This window comes from Pteropus vampyrus, unplaced genomic scaffold (assembly GCF_000151845.1).
Source record: "Pteropus vampyrus isolate Shadow unplaced genomic scaffold, Pvam_2.0 Scaffold11, whole genome shotgun sequence".
NCBI classification, from domain to species: Eukaryota; Metazoa; Chordata; class Mammalia; order Chiroptera; family Pteropodidae; genus Pteropus; species Pteropus vampyrus.
The window spans coordinates 8,602,235-8,618,296 of NW_011888792.1; the positions used below are offsets into that span (position 1 = coordinate 8,602,235).

The 16,062-nt window shown below is 34.0% G+C and overlaps 1 long non-coding RNA gene across 2 annotated transcripts in view; it reads right to left on the reverse strand.

The window, feature by feature from the left end:
• The window catches only part of LOC111731269, a 213,032-nt gene that overhangs the window by 99,282 nt on the left and 97,688 nt on the right, over nt 1–16,062 (reverse strand). For both annotated transcript variants that reach the window (XR_002777052.1, XR_002777048.1), the window contains one exon: nt 5,073–5,093. This is a non-coding gene — a long non-coding RNA (uncharacterized LOC111731269). The remainder of the gene's footprint in view (nt 1–5,072; nt 5,094–16,062) is intronic.

Sequence of the window (16,062 nt, forward strand, 5' to 3'; positions counted from 1 at the left end):
ATTTTACGTCTGCTCTGAACATATCCAAAGCAAGAAATTTCGAAACCTAGGTCCTCTATATTCTTGGAATGTTACAAATTTAGATAAGAATAACTGAGAATTTTTATTCTTTTCTTTATGACATGTATTGAGTATCTACTCTTAACAGTTACTCTACTAGACACTGGGAATACAGTGGTGAGGAAAACAAACAGAAAATGCAACAAAATTAACAAAACGAAGAAAATTATAAAAAGTACTGTAGGTAAAATGTGGGACTGAATTAAGAATAACAGAAGGAGCAGGGTAGGTGAACTGGGGTCTGATTTAATCATGAAAGACTTCCCAAAGAGGTGACATTTACGCTAAAATTTAAAGAATAAAGTAATGCTTAGATTTTTAAAAGATTGAGAAAGATGATCCTCTGAAGCAGGAAGAAGCTTGTCATGTTAAGGAGCTGAAACAAAACCAGAATGGCTGAGACCTAGAAAAGAGGCCATGATAAAGAGGTACGTTTTTTCTAAGAGCATTAAGAAGCCATTGAAGGGGCTTAGAGAGAGGATTTGTATGGCCTAGTTATGTATATTTTTCTTAGTTCCTAAGCTAAATTAAATAAATATTGCTAACTTAAATTTGATTCGCTCTGAAATTTTCCATAATGCATTTAAAATAAAGTTTTCACCATTCTTTATCCTTTGAACCTGTTAATGCTAAAGTGAAACTCAGTTTTAATGGCTGTCTTCCAAAGATCACTCCTTACTGAACTCTCATATAACTCACAACCACTTATGTCCTTAAACATCCTAGCTGGGAGCCCTGTTTTTCCTCTCTCCTCTTCATGACCACAGAGATCTACAGTTCCCACTGTAATATGACAAAATGCATTAACCGTCTGCATCAAGGGCTCCATTTGTTGTGTTGGCATTTTTTGTTCTTCCTTTCACCTCCCTAATGAGACCTAGTCCCACTCACTGATGTCCTATAGCAGTCAGACAAATCACCATCTCGAGTTCTGCCAGGAATCAAAAATAACATTAATTGCATTCTATATTGTGTATCTATATTTAATGATAATGGATGATATCTCTGATGACATTTTTTCAAAATTTGTTTCTCCATTTCCCGTTCATTTGGAAAAATGCCTTCCTAAGTGTCTGTCTACATTGCTTGTTTTAAGAATGTAAATGCTCATTCACCCTGTAACTCTTATATTATAATCAGTGTACAGAAGTGCTTTAAGAGATCCTGACTTTACCATCTAGAAGGAGAATGGGTCTCACAATTGTTCAGGAAATTTCTCTACATAATACCCAACTAGAGACACATACAGCTAATGTGATTCTGCAAATGGGGTCATAGATATCCTGGCACTTCCTCAAGGGAGCAAGATTCCTTTTCCAGGGCACAGGACATTTCAGAAAAGGGATAGAGGGAGATACCTTCTTCAACACTCATGTGGCTGCATAATTTATATATTCTAGTACCTAATAATCCTCAGCTGAGGTAGTCATAATTTTTCTAGACTTTATGGTTCTATGTTCTTTCCAAAATCACATGGAAAGTTGCCAGACAAAGATATAGGACATCACTCCTTAAACATTCCCCTGCAGACTCTTATGACCCTGCATACCCTGACAAGACAAAGGATCTCTGTCAGAACTTGCTGAGGACATAAAAGAGATAATCTATGCAAAACTACTCTGAAAGATACAAAGGGGTGTGCAAATTTAGGGTACTAAGACTATGGCTTATTTTTCTTTGTTTTCCCAATGGCTAACACAATACCTGGTATACAGCAGGTTATAGATATATGCATATATACATACATATATACACACATACAGTGAGAGAAAGAGAAAAAATGAATGAATGAATCTACTCACTGCATTTGAGCTTCAACAGATTTAGCTATCCTTTGTTCTAATTTCCTATTTTAATGTTATTATGAAAGTATTTAGTATTTTTCTATCTCACTTCACCTTTTCTATGATTTTTCTCGTGTTACCTTAACTTTCCCCAATACACAGATGGTGCCCCCACCCAGTCAGTCCTTAGCACCTCATCTCCGTTATCTCCAAACTTTTTCCTTCCCACTTTCCCATCAGCTATTAAGTGGAAGGGCAGAAATTCGAGTCCAGGGCTGTCTGTCTCCAAAGCTCTTTGTACTAATCTCTTCTCTTCCCCAAGGAATTTCTGGCTCTGATGACTCAATATCAATGGGAGGACCTTCCCGGTGTCCCTTATATCCTTCATCATGTAGTACTGCCTCTCCCTCTATAGTAAATGTAGTACTACTTAAAGTCACTTTCATGTAACAGGAAGCAAATGCGTCAAACTTTAGAAACTTGAGGTTTGGGTGTCTAATTGAAAATAAAGTAATCTGAAAATTCAGATGAGGACAAAAAGCCTCTCATGAAATCATCCTCTGTTGTTCATTCTTCCACTCTTAAGCCAGTGAGTGTGAGTGTCAGACTTGAGGAGTCTTTTAGAGATACAGTTGGTTTTCTTATCACTCGCTGACTCAAGAGCAGCTCCCTGATGAGTCACACATTGCTTCTGTCACAACACATCAGCCAGGAGCCAAAAGTCATCAAATACAGAAAGAGCTGTGCTATCAGTGATCAGGAGCAGCTTTTCCCTGTTTCTTCTGAGGACCAGACAAGACTCAGTTAGAGCACAAGGAATTTGGAATGAATTTGTATAAGTATGTAGAGTGTAAAAGTTGTGAGAAAGTGAATCACCCAGTGGTAACGTAAAGCAGGGGTCTTCCTAATTTTTTTTTTTTTTTAAGAAAAGGAAAACTTTTCATGTCCCTAAAGTTTTATCAGGTTAGGCTGAGAAAAGTACTGCCAATAAATAAACTAACTAACTAACTAACTAACTAACTAACTAACTAACTAACTAACTAACTAAACCAAAAGCAAGATAAAGATCATTCCTCCCAAACATACCTCCAGGTTCCCTTCCAAACTTGTGCTTACAATTTAAGGAACTATAATGGCAACAAGCCATCGCATGTGTGGAAACTACTACCAGTACAACTTAATGTGTTGGCTGGAAACTACTGAAATAAAGTTCACTTCTCAGAATTTTAGGAAAAGGTAAATAGTTTTCCCAAATGACTGAAATGCTGTCTTATTTAAAAGCAGAGAGACAACTTCAATAGTTAAATTTTGAAATTCTTTGCAAATCTAAAATTCTGTAAGTCTATGATATGTTTGTTAAAAGCTAAATAAATGTATAATAGAAATCACTTATATATTAGCTCTGAATATTTCTAAAATTAATAATTGTATCCTATGAAGTGAAAACAAGATAAATGCTACAATAAGAGGGGTGTCTTGACATCTTGAGTCCTCCAATCAGCTATAAAAATCAGCTATGTAGGCTAATAATTTCAAGCCAAAGGTATTTTAGAGACAATTGCACATAGTTGTGTATTTGCCTTTCTACACCTTGAGCATCGTCTAATGGAAATAATACAACCCAATCGTTCAAGAGTTCTTTAGATACTTACGACAAGAAATTAATTTAAAATTAATCTAACATTTTGAATGTTTGAATGCTAGCTACCACTTGAGTGTTTTAAATGTCTTTTATTTTTAGTACAGCATAACTTTTTAGTAGCTGGTATAAGTTCCTCAAAATGCATTGCAGCGGGAGTGGGGGGAACAACCAACCTCTTAAAAAGAGTAATACAATAGACATCCATTTTTTTATGGGACTTATTTATCTATCCTCCCTTGAAAACAGGATTGTAAAGAGATTTTATTTCTTATTCTCATCCAGAGCTAGAACTTTATCAGGTCCCTGCCAGAGCTGAGTTCTGCTAGTACCAGAAGGAAATCTTATAAGTGATTTAGTAAATGCTAAATGGAAACCTGGGGATATCTGACTATACAAAATCCAAAAGTAATAGCTTAGGAATTCCAAACAGAACTTTGGTGTCTCTCATAAAGGTATGTTAGGCTAAGTAGAAGATCTCTATAGTTTTAGCAGCTCAAATCCTGCCCTGCTTGCGTTGGTCCTAAGCAATGTTTTCTCAACAACATTAACAATGCAAAATGTGAGCTATTTGCCTATTTTATCATGGAAGAGCTCAAATCTCACTTACACGTGTTTGTTTCTTTGGGCTCTAATCAAAACAGTCTCAGTTAGTGTCCAGTCGTATCATTACACTATGTCTTAAACACCTCAAGGACCTCAGCTAAATGTTCTTTGCTCTTTCCAGGAATAATAGTCCAATTCAGTCATTCACAAATTTGGCTCGAAAATGGCAATTCAATTTGTCTCCTATTAGACAAATTAGACAAAAGATCAAAATCTCCTTAACAAGGAGAGTATTTTGTAGAATGAAATGGGGGGAAAAAATAGCTTTTCCTTTAATAAAAATATTATGAACCTCTTAAATGGATCTTAATACAAGTGATCTAAATTAGGTTTTAGCTTTGATCTCAGGTATTTTCCTTTTACAGATCTAAGAACTAATAGTTGTTTGCCTGAAATTTCAATGAAAATTATTTGTTTTAAGCTTTCCTGGAAAGTCTGCAACTGATTCTTTAACTGAAAATTTTACTTGAGTAGATAAAGCTCTTTAACAAAGTTAATTACCTTCCACAGACTTAAATTAAATAAAGCTCAAGTCTCTAAATTTTAAAGCATCATTTGTTCTCTTAAAATAATTAGAATAACACATCAGATATCTAGAACTCAACTACAGAGAAGCCTCACCTATCAGGAATACAAACAAGAGTCCCAAAAGTTTCCAAGTAGCCAGATAGATGTTACAAACGGACAAACAAAATATATTTAAGAGATCAGAGGTCAGGGAAAGGTTTGTACCCTTTCTCTCTGTTTTCTCTGGCCAAGGAACTGAATAAAAAGAAAAATAGCTGAGTAGAAAATGAATACTTTACTAGTTTGGAGAGGTTTCCCTATTCTCTCTTGATTACCCCAACCAGCACCTACCTATACAACTTCTCTCATTAACAACAACGTTTAGACATGAGGTCTAAACGAGGGTTTTTGCTTTTCTTCCCCCAAAAAACTAAGATTCGGGGACCCTCAAAAAAGACCAAACATGGTTTACTTACCCAGTCATGGAGACAGAAGGGCTAAAACAGAAGGAGAAAATGCATATCAGTTAGCAAGAGTTAGCTACATCTGTCTCTAGAAAATAAACCCTGTTTGATCAGTTTAACACAAGTCAAAAGCGCTAGAGACAAGATATGGAAAAGGATGGGTCATGGCATTAGAGGTATAGTAACACTCTCTACTTGTAAATGTGACCCAATAAATGGCCTGTATTTTAATCAATTATATTTGCTCCTTCTCCCATAGGATATAGAAGTACAAATACAATTGCTCTAACAATTCTCTCAACACAATTTCTTTTATTATAGTCATGCAATATCTCCCCCAGGAGTTTCCTTAGAGCCTAGTTAAACCAATATTTAGAGAAAATTCTATTAAGTAAAGACTCTCAGCCTAAAGTAGTATAGAATATGCAAATTATGGTAGAGAGAAGTGAGGAAGTCAATATAAGAACCATTTGAAAAGCAGGCTCACGGACAGCAATGAACATTGAATGTGGCTGAAACAGAATAAAATGTAAAGTAGACATACCAGTGCTCCAGAGCATAGCCCTATGAACTCCTCAGAGAAGAGGCAAAACACTTCTGGGGATCTTGCAATCTTCAGTATATTAGGAACCAAAGCATTTTCTAACCTTGAGTTAATGGGAAATGATTATGGCCTGTTTGTTCTTTTTAAAAAGCTCCAGAAGCATTTGCTACCTTGAAGATGTTCTTTCTTCAACTGTTGGTTTTTTAAGTGTTGTTCTCATAGAATTATGCCTCATAATGAGGAAAAGTCATTTATGTTTTTATACAAAATGACATATGTCCTGACCATACCAATTAATTTGTATTTATACCTATATACACTTAAAGTTTCTATGGTAGATATACAGGTAGATGATAGACGATAAGGATAGGCTTTTCTGAGTTGGCAAATTTCAAGATTTATTCAGTCATTCTCAGAAACCGGAAAAAACTAGAGAAGAAATTCAAGTGTTAAAAACTTCGGTTTCTAACTTTACATTTGCTTTTATTTGCTATATTCCCTATATATAAATGTTTTTGGAAGGCACGGTGTTTTTTCTCTTAAAGCTGAGTTTTGGGACTCTAGTAGAACTCCTGCGATCTGACAAATTCTCACACAAGAAATCACTTTCTTATGGATTTCCTATATGCAAAATGATTTATCTGTGGCTCCTACATGGCCAAATTTTAATCTTGCCCTGTTACTGCTTTTTACCTGGTGATCATATGTAAAGGAAATTTTATAAATAGATGATAGGTAGATGATAGATAGAACATAGATAGATTATAGATAGATAGAGAGACAGACAGATAGATAAAAGATAGATAGATAGATAGATAGATAGATAGATAGATAGATAAATAGATAGACAAATAGATGATAGAGAGACAGACAGATAGATAGATGATAGATAACAGAAATTCATGTGATGTTTCCCAAAGTATACTGTAATTATATTTTGCATACTTATATTCTACATTATCTGTCTTATTTGTTACTGACAAGAATATTGGTAATAAAGAGTTAATTTAACTTTTAAAAAATATAGCTGACTAACACAAAAACGACTATCAAAATTATAAAATTTTGAAGTAAATTTAATCCAGCTTTCTTGTACCTTTTAACTATGGTAAGCAATGTTAATCAGTGATAAAATACCCAAAACTTACCTACATTACCTTTAGTTCATGGGTAATAGCATAGTCTTTGGAGACAAAAGTTAAGTATAACAGATCTGCTCCATTTTGATCCACATATTCTAGAATCCATAGTTTGAGCTTTTATTTAAAAGATGATTCCCCAGGGACAATAAACAAAAAAAAGATTCATTTCCATTTATTCCGAAAATTGTCTACCATTGAGGTGGCAAAAATTTGTCAGTCGTTAAAGGGAAAGAAATACTTTTCAAACCCATATCATCTAAATATTATTGCGCCGATGCTTGAATATCAATAATGATAGAGATGAGTCACCCTAAAGACATTAGAATCCTGTAACCAATTGTTATTCGTTAAGTCATTATTTTTGTCTTTAGAGAGGGAATTAAGGTAATACATTAAAAATTATCAAAAGAATTTAAGTGTTTTATTTCTTGCACTTTTCTTCTTTTGATATTGTAATTTCTAAAAGTTTATCATATTTATCTTGATATATAACTTGTAAAACTCACAATCTTGTCATTAAAGTTGGGCAGTAATATATCTTTATTTTCTTATGGGTCTGTTTAGTTCTAGATACATTCAGCTTTCTCAGCCCTGTTAGGCTCACATTATTTCAAAACACATTTGTTTTTGTAAAAATTTTAGAATATCTTACTACTCTTGAATCACCCCGTATATGCTAATTCAGTTTCGTGTAAATATGGAATTTAGACAGTAAGGCAGTTAATTTAAATAAGATTGATAAATCAAATCTTAGCCATTAAATAGAACTCTTTCTCTTCAAAGGGCATTTGGAAAGGGTCCTCATTTACCCTGTTTGGACAGAACTGGTCAATAATTGGAAAGAGCTTCTCAATTCTGATATTAATAGCTCAGAGAAGCGGACAATTTTACCACCCTCCCCCCCAAAATGACAAAAATCAGGAAATTCAAGATTTAGAAAATGGATAAGTTGACAGTATCAGAGGTAAAATCTGTAACTTGCCAATTACTGAAAGTTGAATAAATCTCAGGCATTGTTGAAATAATGTTTATAGGACAATCACACATATAGAGAAAAGTTACAGTTGAAATCTGCTAGGCTCTTTTTCTTTTTCTACTGCATTCCATATGTCTGATGATGCTTACAATGGCCATACAATTCATTGGCGAAACTAGAGTTATTTTTTAAAAAGTAAAAAAAAAAAAAGGAAAAAAAAGAAAAGAAAATCAGAAAAACAAACCAAATAGTACTAATGCCTTATTTTCATTAGCATAACATTCAAAAAAGTATTTTTAAAGCATGAGAATTAAATCATATTCTTAAAGATCTCAAAAAGTGGTATTTATAGGGGAAAATAGGACTAATATTTTCTTTGAAATTAAACTGCACTTCTTAAACATGAATTTGAACTTTCTAAAATTCTACTCAACAAATAATATAAGTTAAGCAATTATGTAATACTAAGGGATATTTATAAATAAATATAATTCATTTTTATCGCAACATATAGAATTTACAGGCTGTAACATATTTTTATGCAGAGAGCATCATTCTCAATAAGACATAAGTGTAAAACTCTAAGCACCCTTGTTTTATCTAATCTTACCTTCTTTTCATTAAAAATATATTCGTTGGTAAAGTAAAAAAGACTTTAGAACTGTAATATCTCAATTCGCAAATTCTACAAAATGCTCTAACACAATTGTGAGCTATAGAGCAGTAATGGCTAGTCACTAGAGGCTGCTGAATCTGTGTAGATTTGGCTCTACCTGTGATTTCTCTCACCCTCCTCAAAATCATATCAGAATATATGAGTATAAGCAAAATCATTATAGAAATAATCTGAAATCCTTTCTGACAGATGAAAAATTAATGTCATTCCCAAACTTGAAATCTTTGACTATATTAACAATAGAATACTTGCTACACATCTCAGAATATTCATAAAAATATTCTAGTATCTACCATCAACTGAAAACATCCTTATGGGATTGTTAGCTCCTTGAGTGTCCTACATTGGTTACTATTTAAGTCCCCAGCATAAGGCACAAGGAGGGCACACTGTCAACATTCGGCATCCATTAGGTGACTCTACCATTGAGGAATGGTCTCCCTTTGCTAATTGCAAATGAGAACTGCCAAACATAATTTGCTCCTATAGACTGGCTGTCAGCAATTTTATTCCATATAAAGTAAGCATGCTAGAAATGGGTAAAAAATAGCTCACTTTTGTAATGTTTTGGGATAATTTATAAACTTTTTACAAATATATATTTTAGTCTTTCCCACTTTGTCTCCTCTTTTTTGAGATTTCATCAACACAGAGGAAGTGGGGATGACTACCTACATTTGAAATTTCTGTGTTTATAAATGTGTGTGTATGTATACGTGTGTGTTAGAATAAGGTAATATTGTCTAAAAATGTCTCTGGAAGAAACCTAGTAGAAAAATGATGTTGATACTATATGATGGATGACATGATAGGTAAGTCTTAAAACCTAGAATTCACAATTTAAATTCTGAATCTTAGAGAAGAGATTTTGTTTCCAATCAGGTTGTCTCGACTAATCACAATTCACATTTCAAAATAAGTTTCTAAAACTAGGGAATGATAATAGATGGGCCCTAATTTAAAACTTTTTCTCATTTAAGACACAAAATTTTCAATTCCCATCTCTATCTCTGTGGAGTGCTTAAAATAATCAATATATAATGTAATATATAATATCAAAGTTTTACAAAAACGTGAAAATGTTTACAAAACTTTACACAATGAATAAAACTACATTTTTTCTTTTAAAAACATATTTTACCACAATGAAGACATGTAAAAGCACCCCAATGGAAGCAAGAGCTACTAATTATATTCAGCAGGTCTCTTTTGATATCTACAATATCTATAAATAATTATGTCCAAGAATAGTAATAAAATGTTTTCCCTTCTTTTTGGCACAACTGATCTGGAATGCTTACTTAAATTAAGACAAAATACAGTAACATTTCATAAAACTTTCAATTTTCTACAATGCAGCAATTTCTTAAACTTCCACAATCTCAACTGAAAATTCAATTTTATGTCAGTGCCAGGCTAATTCCAAAACCATATTTTTTGAAAAGAAGTTTAGTGAAAGTTTCTTACAGTCTCAACACTATGCTACACAATTTTCAGGCATTATCTCATTAATTCTCATACCTATAAGTAGACCTTTAAAATCCTCGTTTTACAGATGAGAAAAGGAGACTTGGGGAGATGACACCATTTGCCCAAGGTAGTGACAGTTATTGCATGGTAGCAGTATGTTTTAGACACAGGTCATTTTAACTTCAAAACCCGAGCTATGTACCATTGTACACTCTTCTGCATGAAAAAAATCTTCAATTTGGGCTCTTTGTTGCATATTAGACAAGAAAGACTTTGCAGAATCTCAGCTTCAGGAACAACTTTGGTGGTCCTTTAATCTCTTATGAGTTTCCTCTCTATTCTCTCATGGCTCTATGGCTAGTGTAGACACTAAGTATTATGAGGTGAAGACAGTATCTTACTTCTGTTATTTGTCAGCATACAGGAACTTGCCTTTAACACAATAAAAAAGCAATTAATCTTTGATGCAGACTCATTTTTCTACCTTTCAAAGTAAGGCTTTTCACAGTATGGTTCGTAGCTGGGCTTATTTAAGGTCTAGTCATTCAAAAACTACATTTTTATTGATCATCTACTATATGTTTTTAAATTTTTTCTCATTCAAGAAAATTTTGAATGAATGAAGTATTCACTTAAAATGTGAATATGTAGTAAATAAAAGATACCCAAAATACAAGAGCATACTAGAGGTATAGAGAGTTCAATTATAACCCATACCCTGTAATAATTTAAATGGAAAAAGAAAGCTATACAAGTTAATAGCCCTTAGTTTTAGAAGCATTCAGTTTTTCAGGCTATATAGAGTAGAAATAAAACCTTCAACTTATTTTATCACTCTAGTGATATCTACACTAAAACGCTTCCAAAAAGGGCTAAACCTAATCTAAAATGTAAAATTAAGAAAAGCATTTATTACTGCTTTAAGCAACATAATGTCCAAATGCTTTATTTTATATCCTAGAAACAGCTTTTCTTAGAATCAGTTTTTAAAAGAAACTTCATGTATATATTTTTTTCTTTTTTTCTCACTATTTCACCATTCCAGACCCGATTACGTTGTTATATTACCCTCTGTCAAGGTCTACAGAAAGTGAAACCTCATAACCTCTTGACAAGTTTTCCTCTCTCTTCTTAACTGGAAATGAAAGAGTGAAAATTTGTGTTGAATGAGATCCAACCTGAGAATCTGTCTACAAAAGAGAAACAGATATTTCAAACCCTTCCTCCTCTCTTTTTCTCAGAAAATATAAAGAGGACAGTTCTCCATAGGGACTTTTCCTTTCAGAGTAACAATACTTGAAAGTTGAGGATTCATCCCCTTTCTCTACCTGTTTAAAACACCTAAGCCTTCCTTGGCCTATTGCAGCAAGTGGTCTGTAAATCTGAGCAAACTCAAATTTCTTACATTCCTCCCACCTGCCACATTTTCTTAACTGAAAGCAAAAAGTGTTGGAATTGTATGTATTCCCATGAGCCTGCAGAGATTCACAGAGTTCTAACAGACATTGCTTCACGTTTTTAAAATAGGACAAAGCAGTCTGAAAATAGTGAGGTTTTGGGGTAGATCTGTTTTTTAAAAGACTTAAATATGGTAAAAATCAATCTAAAAACTGTTCTAGGCAGCTGAGAGGCTGGGGATAACATGAGCAAAGGGAATAAAGAGAGCTCTGAAGAGCCAATACCAGTTGCTAATACTTAATCTCTTTAAATAATGAATTAGCTGCTCATATCTGCTGTGGCTGCTAAGAGAAAGCACTTTCTTTGTGAAGTAAAGCTTGAATACCCATGAATTATTCAATATAAAGTGTGCCAGTTAAAATGCCTTGATATTGGAAGTCAAGTGTAAGATTATCTCTTGTCTGTCAGAAAGCATCTCTAACTGTGTTATTGAACCTTAAGGGAGGGGCCCAAGTAGTGAGAAAAGAAAGAAGGAAAGCCATCCAGAAACAACATCATCAAGCACTAAGCATTTAAAATGAGCTGGGAGCGGCTTCCTCACTGTGGGGAAAAACCTTTATTGGCATACCCTCTTCAAGCAGGACTTACTTATAGTCACTGCCTCCCTCTGTCCTCCAAGATAACATGGAAAAGTGGGCTAACTCCTTCTTAGAGAAGAGATTTTGTTTCCAATCAGGTTGTCTCGACTAATCACAATTCACATTTCAAAATAAGTTTCTAAAACTAGGGAATGATAATAGATGGGCCCTAATTTAAAACTTTTTCTCATTTAAGACACAAAATTTTCAATTCCCATCTCTATCTCTGTGGAGTGCTTAAAATAATCAATATATAATGTAATATATAATATCAAAGTTTTACAAAAACGTGAAAATGTTTACAAAACTTTACACAATGAATAAAACTACATTTTTTCTTTTAAAAACATATTTTACCACAATGAAGACATGTAAAAGCACCCCAATGGAAGCAAGAGCTACTAATTATATTCAGCAGGTCTCTTTTGATATCTACAATATCTATAAATAATTATGTCCAAGAATAGTAATAAAATGTTTTCCCTTCTTTTTGGCACAACTGATCTGGAATGCTTACTTAAATTAAGACAAAATACAGTAACATTTCATAAAACTTTCAATTTTCTACAATGCAGCAATTTCTTAAACTTCCACAATCTCAACTGAAAATTCAATTTTATGTCAGTGCCAGGCTAATTCCAAAACCATATTTTTTGAAAAGAAGTTTAGTGAAAGTTTCTTACAGTCTCAACACTATGCTACACAATTTTCAGGCATTATCTCATTAATTCTCATACCTATAAGTAGACCTTTAAAATCCTCGTTTTACAGATGAGAAAAGGAGACTTGGGGAGATGACACCATTTGCCCAAGGTAGTGACAGTTATTGCATGGTAGCAGTATGTTTTAGACACAGGTCATTTTAACTTCAAAACCCGAGCTATGTACCATTGTACACTCTTCTGCATGAAAAAAATCTTCAATTTGGGCTCTTTGTTGCATATTAGACAAGAAAGACTTTGCAGAATCTCAGCTTCAGGAACAACTTTGGTGGTCCTTTAATCTCTTATGAGTTTCCTCTCTATTCTCTCATGGCTCTATGGCTAGTGTAGACACTAAGTATTATGAGGTGAAGACAGTATCTTACTTCTGTTATTTGTCAGCATACAGGAACTTGCCTTTAACACAATAAAAAAGCAATTAATCTTTGATGCAGACTCATTTTTCTACCTTTCAAAGTAAGGCTTTTCACAGTATGGTTCGTAGCTGGGCTTATTTAAGGTCTAGTCATTCAAAAACTACATTTTTATTGATCATCTACTATATGTTTTTAAATTTTTTCTCATTCAAGAAAATTTTGAATGAATGAAGTATTCACTTAAAATGTGAATATGTAGTAAATAAAAGATACCCAAAATACAAGAGCATACTAGAGGTATAGAGAGTTCAATTATAACCCATACCCTGTAATAATTTAAATGGAAAAAGAAAGCTATACAAGTTAATAGCCCTTAGTTTTAGAAGCATTCAGTTTTTCAGGCTATATAGAGTAGAAATAAAACCTTCAACTTATTTTATCACTCTAGTGATATCTACACTAAAACGCTTCCAAAAAGGGCTAAACCTAATCTAAAATGTAAAATTAAGAAAAGCATTTATTACTGCTTTAAGCAACATAATGTCCAAATGCTTTATTTTATATCCTAGAAACAGCTTTTCTTAGAATCAGTTTTTAAAAGAAACTTCATGTATATATTTTTTTCTTTTTTTCTCACTATTTCACCATTCCAGACCCGATTACGTTGTTATATTACCCTCTGTCAAGGTCTACAGAAAGTGAAACCTCATAACCTCTTGACAAGTTTTCCTCTCTCTTCTTAACTGGAAATGAAAGAGTGAAAATTTGTGTTGAATGAGATCCAACCTGAGAATCTGTCTACAAAAGAGAAACAGATATTTCAAACCCTTCCTCCTCTCTTTTTCTCAGAAAATATAAAGAGGACAGTTCTCCATAGGGACTTTTCCTTTCAGAGTAACAATACTTGAAAGTTGAGGATTCATCCCCTTTCTCTACCTGTTTAAAACACCTAAGCCTTCCTTGGCCTATTGCAGCAAGTGGTCTGTAAATCTGAGCAAACTCAAATTTCTTACATTCCTCCCACCTGCCACATTTTCTTAACTGAAAGCAAAAAGTGTTGGAATTGTATGTATTCCCATGAGCCTGCAGAGATTCACAGAGTTCTAACAGACATTGCTTCACGTTTTTAAAATAGGACAAAGCAGTCTGAAAATAGTGAGGTTTTGGGGTAGATCTGTTTTTTAAAAGACTTAAATATGGTAAAAATCAATCTAAAAACTGTTCTAGGCAGCTGAGAGGCTGGGGATAACATGAGCAAAGGGAATAAAGAGAGCTCTGAAGAGCCAATACCAGTTGCTAATACTTAATCTCTTTAAATAATGAATTAGCTGCTCATATCTGCTGTGGCTGCTAAGAGAAAGCACTTTCTTTGTGAAGTAAAGCTTGAATACCCATGAATTATTCAATATAAAGTGTGCCAGTTAAAATGCCTTGATATTGGAAGTCAAGTGTAAGATTATCTCTTGTCTGTCAGAAAGCATCTCTAACTGTGTTATTGAACCTTAAGGGAGGGGCCCAAGTAGTGAGAAAAGAAAGAAGGAAAGCCATCCAGAAACAACATCATCAAGCACTAAGCATTTAAAATGAGCTGGGAGCGGCTTCCTCACTGTGGGGAAAAACCTTTATTGGCATACCCTCTTCAAGCAGGACTTACTTATAGTCACTGCCTCCCTCTGTCCTCCAAGATAACATGGAAAAGTGGGCTAACTCCTTTTAACTGGAGACAATAAATACTAATTCACTACTGGCAAAGAAATACTTTCCCTCTAAAGGTGACTACTGAGAATTGAGTGATGACCTTTTGATCAATTTAGAATTTTTAAATCAAAAGTGATTTACCACTGAGCCTTTTGGAATGTAGATCATGGCAACATTTCAATATACAGTATTTCATTATCTATTATTATATGAAGTAATTTTATGTTCAGCTGGATTTTTTTTCTTTCCTGGGTGCTCTTCAAGATTTGCCTTTTTCTTTCTTTTCTTTTCTTTTTTTTTTTTGATAACTTCAAAAAAATAATTTGGTATATAGAGAAATCAAAATCCTAAAACCACTGTGCTCCTTTTAAAAATGATGTACCTGGAAATTGTGTATGCTATGCCTTCAAAAAGCATTCATCAAGCACTAGTTATTGGAAGGCACTCTTTTAGGTCTTAGAAATAAAAAGATCAATAAAGATAATTCCGGCTCTCAAATTATTTGCAGTGTAGAAAGGGAAACAAATGCATACCCATTAAATTCATAAAGTGACATATATGGTATGATAGAACATCTCAAAGGAGAAAGGAATTTATTTGTGTGGGCAATGGGAACAATCAGAAAAAGCTCATAGAAAATGTAATGCTAGAGGTTAGAGTTGAAGAAAGATGAAGGATATTCATCACAGAAGATTGGGGAGGGAGCTTTATTAATAGGCATGACGATGAGGAAAACAGTGCTGTGAAAACTACCTGGCATATTTGGAGAACTGCAGCCATCTGGGTGTGAGTGAAGCATCATCTTAAGCCTGGCAAGTAAAAAGCAGGCATGGTTAAGACCCCGAATAGCCAAGGCAATCCTGAGAAAAAAGAACAAGGCCAGAGGTATCACTCTGCCTGACTTCAAATTACACTACAAAGCGACAATAATCAAAACAACATGATACTTGCAGAAAAACAGACACACAGACCAATGCAACAGAATTGAGGGCCGAGAAGTAAAGCCTCACATATATGGGGAAATAATTTTGACAAAGGAGCTAAAACCATACAATAGAGAAAGAAAAGCCACTTCAATAAAAGGTGCTGGGAAAACTGGAAAGCCACCTGCAAAAGAATGAAACTAAACTGTTGTTTATCACCACACACCAAAATTAACTCAAAATAGATTAAGGACCTAAAATATAAGATCTGGCGGGGACGCTGAGCCATCTGCCTACAGAAGCCAGAACACCGGTAGGGTCTTTCTTATTTCCCACAACTGCAGTTTCGCAGGGGAATAGAACGTAGGGGACTCCCGAGAGAGGATGTCTGAAGACAGGGCCTTGGATAAGTCTTTCCTGCGGAGAAGTAGCGGCACAAAGAGCCGAATTCTCGGCCTC